We start from the raw sequence: 11,320 nt of genomic DNA, 5'->3' as shown, positions 1-11,320 counted from the left end.
GCGTGGATTCCGGTTAATGTCTCCCAGTTCTGTGTTAGACCTGGTATCAACAAGGCTCAGTTTCTGACTGCATAAGTGGCACAGGATGAGATTGGTTGTGTAGAAGCGAGTAAAATAGGTGAACCAGTGTCCCGGACTGAATTTAGCTCATGTAGACCTCCTAACAAATGATTTCTTAGAAGTTCATCGAAGCTGATGAGTAAAGAGCTTTCAGCGGACAAAGGGCTCTGGAAATGGCAGCTTTGTTTTCTGCTACTGTTAGGAAATAGCAGGACCAAAGCAACTCCTAGGAGGGAGAGTTTATTTGGGTTTACTCTTCCAGACAGTGATCCTATCAATGCAGGAGTCATGGCGGCAGGCAGCAGGAGCAGGAAGCTGAGGAACCACATTGCTAAGGTTTCTGTCCTTGATCCCATAATAGTTTTCTCCACCAATGAAGTAAGCTGGGTCAATCCGAATTAAAAAAGCGTGACAACAGGGTTCTTTGAGCAAAGCAACTCCCAGGTAGATCCTCCAGTCCCAAAGATGGAGGCCAGAGAAGTCACCCACCCAGAACTAAAGCAGGGAGATTATATAGGTTGTAGACAAGGGGTGATGATGTGTCCACATGAGCTGGCTTTGTGCCCATGTATGGTCAAAAGCTGAAGTGCTTTAGATGGGTACTTGTGTGACTGGCAGCTTCAGGGAAGAAAGCTGCTGCAATAGCCACCAAGCATGCAGAACTGGGCTTTTCGTTGCCTTTGTTCAGAGACAGAGTGGGCAGGGTTTGGAAAGAGAGACAGGAATGGGGCTTTCCAGATCATGCTGGGGCGAGGTACCAACTGAACACACATCTTTATCAGTGCACACAAAGCAGAAAGACTGAACTGGAAGAAGAATGAGGCTGTGTAGTCTTAAAGCTTGCCCCCAGTGACATAGTTCCTCTAGCTGGGGACCGCGTGTTCAAATGCCTGAGCCTAAGGGGGATATTTGTTACGGAAACCACCACACTGAGTCTTTTCTATCAGTGCCCAAAGACACCAGATGGCAGGCAGAGACAAAGTGTCGGCCTCTTAGCATCCGCATGTGGATTATACCTGCTGATGCATGTCTAATTCTAATGGAGTCGAGATTCTGGAATGACATGAACTATGCCTTCTGAGTATGAAGAGTTGAATCAGGAAGGATCAAGCAGAGACAACCGATGAAGTCCACTGTGGAATCGGAGGACATTAGGAGCTATAGAAACCTATCCCCAGTGAGACTCTCATAAAGACAAGAAGATGGGTCACACATAGAGCTTTGTGAAGGACTGCAGGGAAAGACGTTGCCAAGTTGTTATCCAAAGGATTCTTTAGGGTTGTAGTTGGGTATCACGGCATTTTAACTTCTTCACTTCTTTGAGAAAATATGCCTGTTACCTTAGAATTTCCCAAAGTATATCCCATAGCTACAAAGTTTGGCAAGGATAATTAAGCCCACTAATTTAGAAATGTTGCTGATGGGTAGTGTGTGCCCTGAGATAAGTGGGAGTGACATTTGAACAAGCAAGTTGGATGGAGGAAGATTGTCTTGGTGGAGGGAAAGGCGGCACCAACGATACATATTAGGGTTTGGCTGTTTTTCTGTGGCCTAGCATCTTGGCTGTGGTGTCCGGAGACATTTTGACAGGCAGACAGCACCAAAACAAGTTCCTTTTAAGAGTATCTATATAATCTCTTTCCCATAATGACTTGAAAAGAAGGGCTAACAGGCAATGTCTGTGACTGTAGTAGCCAAAGAGAATACAGAGTCTCCTTGAACATGAATCCAAGGGTTGTCCTCCGAGAAGTGCAATGAATAATAGCAGCCGCATTTTGTGGCATTAAAGAAGGACACCTGACTACACGGGAGATTCTTTTGTGCTTCTCTGGTTCAAAGAGAAGTGAGCCGCGTGTTACTGGAACAGCTCCAGAGGTGCGGTAAGAGTTCTAGGAATGAGCTTAGTGACAGATCCATGACAAAGGAAGCTCAGCGACACAAAGCATAGCACAGAGCATTGAGAACCTGCCACTTTCAGCGGCAACTTCTGTCTTTTGTGCGTCTTGTATATATTTACATCTCATTACTTTAAGAACTGGAATTATCAAATATTGGGGGAAAATAAAAGATTAATTAGCCAAAGTGGATAAATGACGAGAGGGGCTGGGTTCAGAGCCCTCTTCTGTGACTAGCAAGTATTTGGGAGGCGCTTCTTTCCCAGGGCAAGCAAAGAATTAGCTTTATCTCTATAGATTGTTGTCATTCTTGAGTGGAAAACTGGAGGACCAGCTGGGTGTGGTGGTGCACTCCATTAGTCCCAGCACTCGGGAGGCAGAGGCAGATGGATCTCTGAATCAGAGACCAGCCTGGTCTACACAGTGAGTTCCAGGACGTTCAGAACTACCCAGTGAGACCCTGTCTCAAAACAAAACTGGGCAAAACCCCAAGAGGACTAGTACCAGCTCCATCATAGCATGAAACTGGAGTGACACAGAACATTGTGCCTAAGGGAGGATGTGGATCCTCATGATAGGAGGAGAACACATGCGCAGAAATGACTGGGTCTGGACTGTGTTGTGTGGTGTTCAAGGATAGGACTTGTTTCTGCAGAGAGGGGAACCCGCTTATAAAATGGCATTAGTAGCATTATAAAATGGGAGGATTTTGTATCAAAAACAACAGTGACCAAACAGCTAGAGATGAGCTAGTCTTGTAGGTACTTCTAAGGATTCCAAGGATGCCGGGATGGAAAGAAAAATAAGAAAAAACTTAATAGGCTACCAGGAAACTCGGCAGATCAGTGGATTCTGGGAACTTAATTGCTGGGGAAGTCTCAGAATCACACAGAGTGAAATGAATACGAAATGTGGGATTTTGTTTTTTTTTTTGTTTTGTTTTGTTTTTTAATCTACAGAACATGTCAACTCATAGTAAAGTTTGAAGAGTTTAACACTGGAGCCCAAGCGACACCTTGGAAACAGGGACTTTCCTTTCCCGTTTGAAAATGTCGCGTCTTCCTGCCAGACATGCAAGTGAGGCCTTGTTTACTACAGCTCTCAGGTCCCTCTGGAGCTTACATGGTGACTTCGGGTCAGCTGCTGGCCATCAACAAAGAGAAAATTACAAGGGTTTTGACTGTTAAACAAGAGGTCTGGGGGAATCGTGTTGCATCCATTATACTGGGCCACAGGTTCATAGATAAGAAGGTCTCTGGGATCTCATTACGCTAACGGAGCAGGGCAGCGGCCTGTACCATCAAACGTGGTATAAAGACACACAGAGGAAGAACTTTAAATCAGTGTGGAAATATGAACAGAATACAATAAAATAACAGGATAAGAGCTTATACATTTGGGCTCTACAAAGAATAACTTTTTATAAACTATAGATACTAGGAAGTATTTTGGCTGAGTGGTGGTGGTTCATGCCTTCGATCCCAGCACTCAGGAGGCAGAAGCAGGTAGATCTCTGTGAGTTTGAGGTCAGCCTGGTCTACAGAGTGAGTTCTAGGACAGTTAGGGCTACACAGAGAAACCCTGCCTCTGAAAAAAAAAATTTGATAGCTATTTTTCATAAAAAAAATAACCCATTCCCCAGGCTTGGTGGTGCATACCTTTGATCCCATCTGTGGGAAGTAGAGGCAGATCTCTTTGAGTTCAGGGCCAGTCTGGTTTTTTTTTATTTACTCATTTTAAGACAGTTCTAATTATTGTTTTTCACCTTATATTTGAGTCAAAAATGTCTTTTGTTCCCCTGGAAGAGGAAAAGAGGCTTGGGGCATTTCTTGCATGCTGGCCCTTCAACCTCAGTTTATATGATCCGTTCAGGTCTTCCATTGTATAGGTCGAACAAAATCAGGTTGAAATTTGTATCTAATATGTTTCCCAGTCACCTCCCCTCTGATATTAGCTCACTTGGTTAATGTGAGGAATGACTCGCTCAGACTAGCAGAGTCTGTGCCTCTTTTGTTCTACACACTATACTAACGCTCATGCGACTCTTTCTCCCATAGACACATCCATCAGACAAGGAGCCTAGACTCACCTGGGAAGGATGCAGGCCAGTGATGGTGGTTACTTTCATGTTCAAAGAGACAGACTATAGAACTGGCTTTCATAAGCTCCATTGTGGGAAGCAGCCAGGTCTATTTAAGATGTTCCCAAAGAATCTAAAACGAACAGGGGCCAAAACACGGTGGCAAGCAGGACTAAGCCTATCTAGCATAAATTAATGGCTTAAGAGAATTCCTAAAGTCAGAGTGTCTTTCAAGCTCTGCTCCTTCTGCCCTAGACTTACTTACAGCATCCAGTGACTGAAGTGCACGTACAACATTCCTTTTCCACATGCATGGGCCCTCAGGAAAGCGCTCATCTCATGTGGGCATTTCATGTTAACCAATGAATGAAGACACTCTTCCTGGCATGAGAAGAAGAAACAACCAAAGACTGGGAATGGTGGCCACAGGAACATCCTGCTCTAAGATCTGTTCTTCTGTCTGTCTCACAGGGTGGTTACGAGGGCATGCCAAAAACAAACAAACAAACAAAAAACCAACTGCCCTTGACATATGAACCTATAGTCTAAGGGGAGTTATCTAGAATCTTTTAGAATAAACAAAGCTATACTTGAAAAACTGAATGAAAAATCGGCCATTATTTTTCCATTTAGATATCCCCAAGTATTCTTGGAATTCTTGGTAACTTTCATAATTTTTTGAACTTGTGATGTCTCAAAGTATCTCTTTACATGGCTTTGTGCTTCTGTTCTACAATTAGCTACAGTATATACTGGCCATTTAAAGTAAGCAGGGCAATGAAAGTTAAAGGCGAATGCATTGACTACATCCTTTCAAGTATGCTTACTTTTGGATTTTAGGTAATTACACATTACAAAGAAGATACACCTGACTTTTATACATCGGAAGTTACTGATTAGCTAACACTCTGATGATTTAATCAGGAGAATTATATTTGTGTGTGATATGTAATAACACTTCAATTTTTTCTAGTCAAGAAGGCTTTAACTTGGAGCAGTGTTTCTGTATTAGCCCCTGTGCTATTTATTAATACAACCATGATGGGTGGGAAAGATGGCTCAGCACTTAAGAGTACTTGCTTTTCTTGAAGAGAACCAGAGTTTGGTTCTCAACTCATGTATCAGGGCTCACAGCAATCTGGTACGTTTTACTAGCCTCTGTAGACTTCACATGCATGTACGAATACATATATGCAGTATACACACACACACAAATGGAAAGAAGAGGCATGGTTTTAGAATCATTTGAGTATTTAATGACCACCGTCTATATATTAAAACATTAATAAGTGTTATATTCTAATACTGGTGCAGTCGTGTTTCTGAGGTCCTGAGACTTACTACAAAATAATTAGCTGTGTAAGTTATAAACGTTCTAATAGGTTGGAATATGATATATAGGCCCTTTGCAAGTGGTCTGAGTGAGAAACGTCCCTCCCACCATGGGCTCAGTCGGTGACTCTTGTTAGGGAGAAGTTAAGGAAGTGGAGTCCTGCTGGGAGAAGTATGGTATTCGTATGGATACATGTATGTATGTACACAAGTATGTACACACACACACAAGTTTTGATGGTTTATACCTCACTCCACCACTTCTTGCTGTCTTTTGCTCTGTTTCCTGTGTGCGAACAAAATGTGATCTACTTCCTGCTCTTGCCACCAGGCCATTAATTGGCTCTAGCCCTCTGGAACTGTAAACTAAAATAATGTTTTGTTTTTAAATTGTTTTTGGTCGTGAATGATATTTTATTACAACAATGGAACATTAACACTTAGAGTACAGTCTTAGAACAACGCCATAGAGACTAAGGGGATATCTCAGTGGTAGAATACAAGACAGGGTTGGATCCCCACAACTTCAAACAAAGTAGAAACGAACAAACAGGGCTGGAGAGATGGCTCAGTAGTTAAGAGCATTGCCTGTTCTTCCAAAGGTCCTGAGTTCAATTCCCAGCAACCACATGGTGGCTCACAACCATCTGTAATGACGTCTGATGCCCTCTTCTGGCCTGCAGACATACACACAGACAGAATATTGTATACATAATAAGTAAATATATATAAAAAAGAAACGAACAAACAAAAATACTTTAAAACTTCATCACTTCAATTTAGAAAGCCCTTAATGTTTGAAATGGTCTATATAATTTTTATCTTTCTACTTACCGAATCCTTACATCGGCTTATTATCAAGTAATAATGCATGCAAACCAGCCACAATACAAGAGGGTTTCACTTTCCTTTCTTGAATTTTCACCACAATGAGTATGTATTAACTTACGCCCATTAAACAAAGCAAAACAAAAAGCAAATATAAGAACTGAAGGATGTGTACAAGGACTTGACATGGCTCTTACAAGTGAACTGACAGCTGGGTCCATCACTCATGCAGCATGGCTCGGGGAGGAATCCAGCCACTCAGCCAAGGGGAGAGTCAAGTTTTCAAACAGGAAGCTGCTTTGGCTATCCAAGGTTGCTGGTGTAAAGCTCCAAAGCTTCTGAGGAAAGATGATGCCTTCCTTTGTAGTCAGGAAGGCATCAGGGGATTAAGTCAGGAGTCAGTTTTGTGTAGTATGCACAGTTTCACTGGAAGGCAGGGCCAGACTTCATTACTTGATTGTAGCATAAACTATGACATTTAGTGCCGGATGTGATCATTCAATGTTGCTGGGCCATAATTCTTTTATGTGCCTATCACCCAAGTATCTTGGCTCCACTGGACCACATCTACAAGTGAAAGCATCATTTCCACTAATTACAAGACAACGGCGAGGACAGTACTGATTTGACCATTAAAAACTTAGTCCACTACAATATCCCTGTGGAGCCAGGCCTGGCCTGTAATTCCAGCTGTCAGGAGGGTAAGGCCCGAGGAGTCCAAGCTCAGGGCTTGCCTGAGAATTCAAGAGTGGGTTCCAGGCCAGCTTGGGTTAATTTAGTGGGACTCTGTCTCAGAACAGAAAGTAAAAACAGGGCTGGGGATGGCCATAGCCCAGAGTTCCTGAGGCCTATAATAAACAAAAGCAAAACCCAAACATTTGCCAGGGTAAGGAGAGGGCTTCTCTGATGCTTTCCTAGGTGTCCTTACACTCAGACTGTGTTCTCTAACTTGGCAGCAGGCTGTTTTCGGTCTTTTTGTACACTGACCTCCTTCTCACTCCTTTTCTGGGGCTTGGGACACTCGGATTCTTCTTTGATTTGGAACAAGCCTACAGCAGCCCTTGGCATCAGTTGCCCTTAGCCCAGCACAAGTTTAGATTGTAATTTTACCCAGATCTTAATGATGGGAGGAGACCTCTGTTTTTTTTCTCTCCACCTTCTTTCCTCCTCCATCCTATGAGTAGTAACAGAGTACCTATTATGTGCCAGTCACTGCTAAGAAATATAGATGTGATTCCTGCTCTGATCCTTTGGTCTGGTGGAAGAGACAGGCCCTGGTTAAATATAACCACACAAATGAAAACCGTTCTGTGTTGACAGATGCTTCAGACAGAAGGCAGAGTCCTCCAGAAAGGGGAATGCACTTCATGCAGGGACTTAGAACAGGGGTTCCTGAAGAAGTGACAGCAGAGCTGAAAGTCCCCGGGTTCTGGGCGGTCCTAGATGAAGGGTGTATACAGGCAAAGCTACTGAAGGCACTGTCTGAGGGGAGGGGCTGAGGCAGAGCCTGCTCCTGCTCTGAGAAGCTGAAAGGGAGAATGACATGAGAGCTAAGAAATCAAGGCAGGCCATGGGGAGAGCCAGAGCATTTTAAGCAGGTGAATGACAGGGTCACATGTAAATGGTCTGAGCACAGATATTCCTGTGAATGTACTACACATGCTTAGCAGAACAGGCTAAAAATGAAAAGCCGTAGGAACAGAGAAAGCATGCTTGGACTCAAGAAACAACTTTGTATGCTAGGGAAATTTATGTGTTTTTAATTCTAGAAAGATTTATTTGTTATGCATGTGTCTTCGCTGCATCCACATAAGTGCACCAGGTGCATGCGGTGCCCACAGAGGTCAGAAGTGGGCATGGGGTCTGCTGGAAATGGAGTGGTGGGCAGTGTTAGCTGTCATGTGGGTCCTGGGAACCTAATCTAGGTCCCTTGGAAGAGCAGCCAGGGCTCCAACTGCTGAGCCATCTCTTCAGCCCTATAATGTGTTACATAGTTTTTGTTTTGTCTTGTATTTTTGAGACAGGGTTTCTCTATAGTTTTGGAGACTGTCCTGGAACTAGCTCTTGTAGACCTGGCTGACCCTGAACTCACAGAGATCTGCCTGCTTCTGCCTCCCATGTGCTGGGATTAAAGGCGTGGGCCACCAGAATGGGAAACAATATCACATAATATGTGGTGAAATGTTTAATACACATTGTCCACAATAGTAGAAGTAATCCACATGTCTATCGACTAATACAGTGATCAATAAAATGTTCTAGATGCACAGAATAGAATCATCATCTGTCAATAAAAATAAATGAAAAACTAATGTCATGCTATGGGTGACCCTTGAAAAATAATGCGCTAAGTGGATAAATTGAGACATAAAAGACCATATTACAATTTAATTTCATTAATATTAAGTACCCAGGTTAGGTAAGTTTATAGAAACAAAGATGATTATCAGTTGCTTAGGGCTGAGGGTGAAATAGAGGATTATTGGTTGCTAATAGGCAGTTTTTTTAAAATAGAAGAACTAAGTTATTTTGAGAATTAGATTACAGTGATAGCTGCACAGCTCTGTGACTATACAGAAAACATGCACCTGCATGGCATGTAAATTATATTAGAGTAGAACTGTGTGTGTATGTGTGTGTGTGTATGTGTGTGTATGTATATGTGTGTGTGTGTCTGTGTATGTGTGTGTATGTGTGTGTGTATGTGTGTGTGTGTGGATGTATGTGTGTGTGTGTGTGTGTGATGTTTTAAAAGAATCTAAGAACTAGGACCACTGTAGGAGATCTTATATTTTACTCCAAACAGCAAGCAAAAGGGACCACAACCACCTCCCTACTAGAGTGAGTCGGGATGATTTATGATCCTGTTAATATGTTAGGATGGTAGAGTTGAGCCCTCTGCTCATCTAAATTAGCAACACCAAGCAGCTGCTTCAATTAATCATCCTGAGAGCTGCAGACATTTCAAAACGCACTCCAAACCAGCCTTTAAACCGGCCTTATTGGGTATTTTAACTAACTGTCTGGTTAAAATAATATTTCTGACACGTTTTCCTCTTCTTAAAAAATAACTTAACTCTTTGTATTAAAACCAAGGTGTTAACTTTCAGACGTAGCCTCTGACCTTTAAAGGACCACTTGCAGTTTCGCTCTTACTCTGACCAGGCACACTTGATGTTTTGGATGCTACACAGACTCACAGTGGCTCCAGAGAAAGGGACTATGAGGCCAAGCAGGTGGTAGTGCTTCCGTTTTCACACCCCGGGGCCAGCACTTCTTAGGAAAGCATTCCTGGTATCTGCCTCCATCAGTTACAGGTTCTCAAGTTGGCTTGTGCTGCTTGTTGACTCATGTCTTTCATAAAAGTTCGTTTCCCTTCCCGACCTCCTCTGCCAGTGCCCGCATGACAAAATGGAATTCTGTCTTCACCACCCTGTGTGGAGAGCGGATTGCACTGTTTTATGTACCAGGAAGTTGAAACTCAGGACCATAAAGAGCCTTGATTTAGTCCATAGTTAGTGGGAGGGTTTCACAATGGAAGACTTCCTGGTTTTGCTTTATTAAACTCTTTATTTTCCAGCCTCCAACTTCTATCTTTTCAAATCTCACTCTAATAAATATCTACAAGAAACATTATTTTATATTCCATTTTGCTTGGAACTAACTTAGAGATGCAGCAGGTACCTGTGTAGTGAAAATGTAGGGAAGAAAACCAAAGGTGAGAACCCTTTCTGGCCATTTGTTTTCTCAAGTAGTTAAAACAGAAAAATACAAAACAACAAAACAAAAGCAAAACCTTCCATTTATTCCTATTAGGTAGGAGAAATATTTTAACAGAAGGGAGGAGACAGCACAGGTGCTTACTTAGTAGATTTTGGAGAATGTCAAGGTCACTGGAAACTGAGTTTCTCAGTATAAGATCCCTTGCTTCTTCTTTGACTTCTGTAAAATTCGTTAGCTACAGGGAAGCCTTTACTATTTTTTTAAGTTAATTATGGGTATTTCCCCTTTTTTGTAAGTCTTCAACGCTTTCCACTGTAGACTAGCTTTCCAATTCCTTTCTTGGTTAAAAAGGCTGTAGGGAATCTAGTATCTTTGCAGGTTTATTTCCTATCATTCAAATACGCTAGATTTGATCCCAGTCTTCGGTCTGTGAAGTAGCCTTATTTTTGCTAGAAATGCTCTTCTCTTCCATTTCTTGTAGGGCTGTTACCCAAAGCACTGCCTGAACCTCCCTTCCCCACCAAGAGCACCACTCCCAAGGTGTGGCTCAATTGTTTAACACCTACAGATATTCCCCCTCTCCCTACAGATCTCAACAACTTAGACTATTTGTCTTCATTATAGTTCAGTAGACAACTGGGAATAATGCCTAACACGCGTAGGAAAACAGAATGCATTCTTTCTGACTAATCCCTCTCTCCTGAAGAGGATGAATCAAAAGGAGAAAGGGTACAATCCAATATGTCTTTCTCATCAATCAGCCAATCTGAGGAACGAATGTCCTTGAGGGGACCATGCAACTTGACTGCACGGGTCCTTCTGATTTAAACGGGAGTCACACAGCTTGTCACCTGAGGCTTGGCTTCTTGGTGATCGGGGTCTTATTTCCCAATTTCGATGCCACATGGGGGGAGCGCTCCCCTTGGACCGACTGGAGGTTCAGATAGGGCCCGAGGCCTGGCGCGTGACGCGTGGTTTTCCCTGAAGGTGCTGGGAACCGAGCAGAGCCATTTTGAAGGATGGATGGTGCCTTGGACCCCCATCTAGTGGGCAGTCGATGTGGGGAACCAGCCCCTGGGAGGCGGGGCGGCCCAAGGCAGACAGACTAAGGCAAGGGAGCTAGGCTAGGGTGTTTTGCAGGTGGAAAGGGTTAAGCCGTTCCCAAGGCAACGGACCAGGAAGCGCGCAAGACGTCAGCGGAGAGTTCGTAGGTCAGCTTCGCGTTAAAAGCTCCCACGGGCCACGGGGCACCTGGCCAATAGAAAGGGCGTCTCGGCGTCACGTGACAGGCAGCCCGCAGCTTTGCCCTCCAGAGCACGTGGGAAGGTTTTTTTTCACCCCCCCTTGTTCCTTTTGCGCGGGCTCGGCCACGGGGTCGTTCTCGCGAGAGGTGCGATTGCTC

General features: G+C 43.5%; 1 long non-coding RNA gene across 1 annotated transcript; it reads right to left on the bottom strand.

Annotated features, from left to right (window-relative positions):
• Nucleotides 1–4,615: 4,615 nt before the first annotated feature.
• On the bottom strand, nt 4,616–11,153 carry LOC142835949 (uncharacterized). Its single transcript, XR_012907963.1, has 3 exons — nt 10,770–11,153; nt 9,320–9,628; nt 4,616–6,762 (listed from the first exon to the last, which is right to left on the bottom strand). It is a non-coding gene; the product is annotated as an uncharacterized LOC142835949 (long non-coding RNA).
• Between the last annotated feature and the right edge of the window lie 167 nt (nt 11,154–11,320).

Source organism: Microtus pennsylvanicus, chromosome 15 (genome assembly GCF_037038515.1).
Source record: "Microtus pennsylvanicus isolate mMicPen1 chromosome 15, mMicPen1.hap1, whole genome shotgun sequence".
NCBI classification, from domain to species: domain Eukaryota; kingdom Metazoa; phylum Chordata; class Mammalia; order Rodentia; family Cricetidae; genus Microtus; species Microtus pennsylvanicus.
The sequence above is the reverse complement of the archived record's forward strand: the minus strand, read 5'-3'. Positions and strand labels throughout refer to the sequence as shown.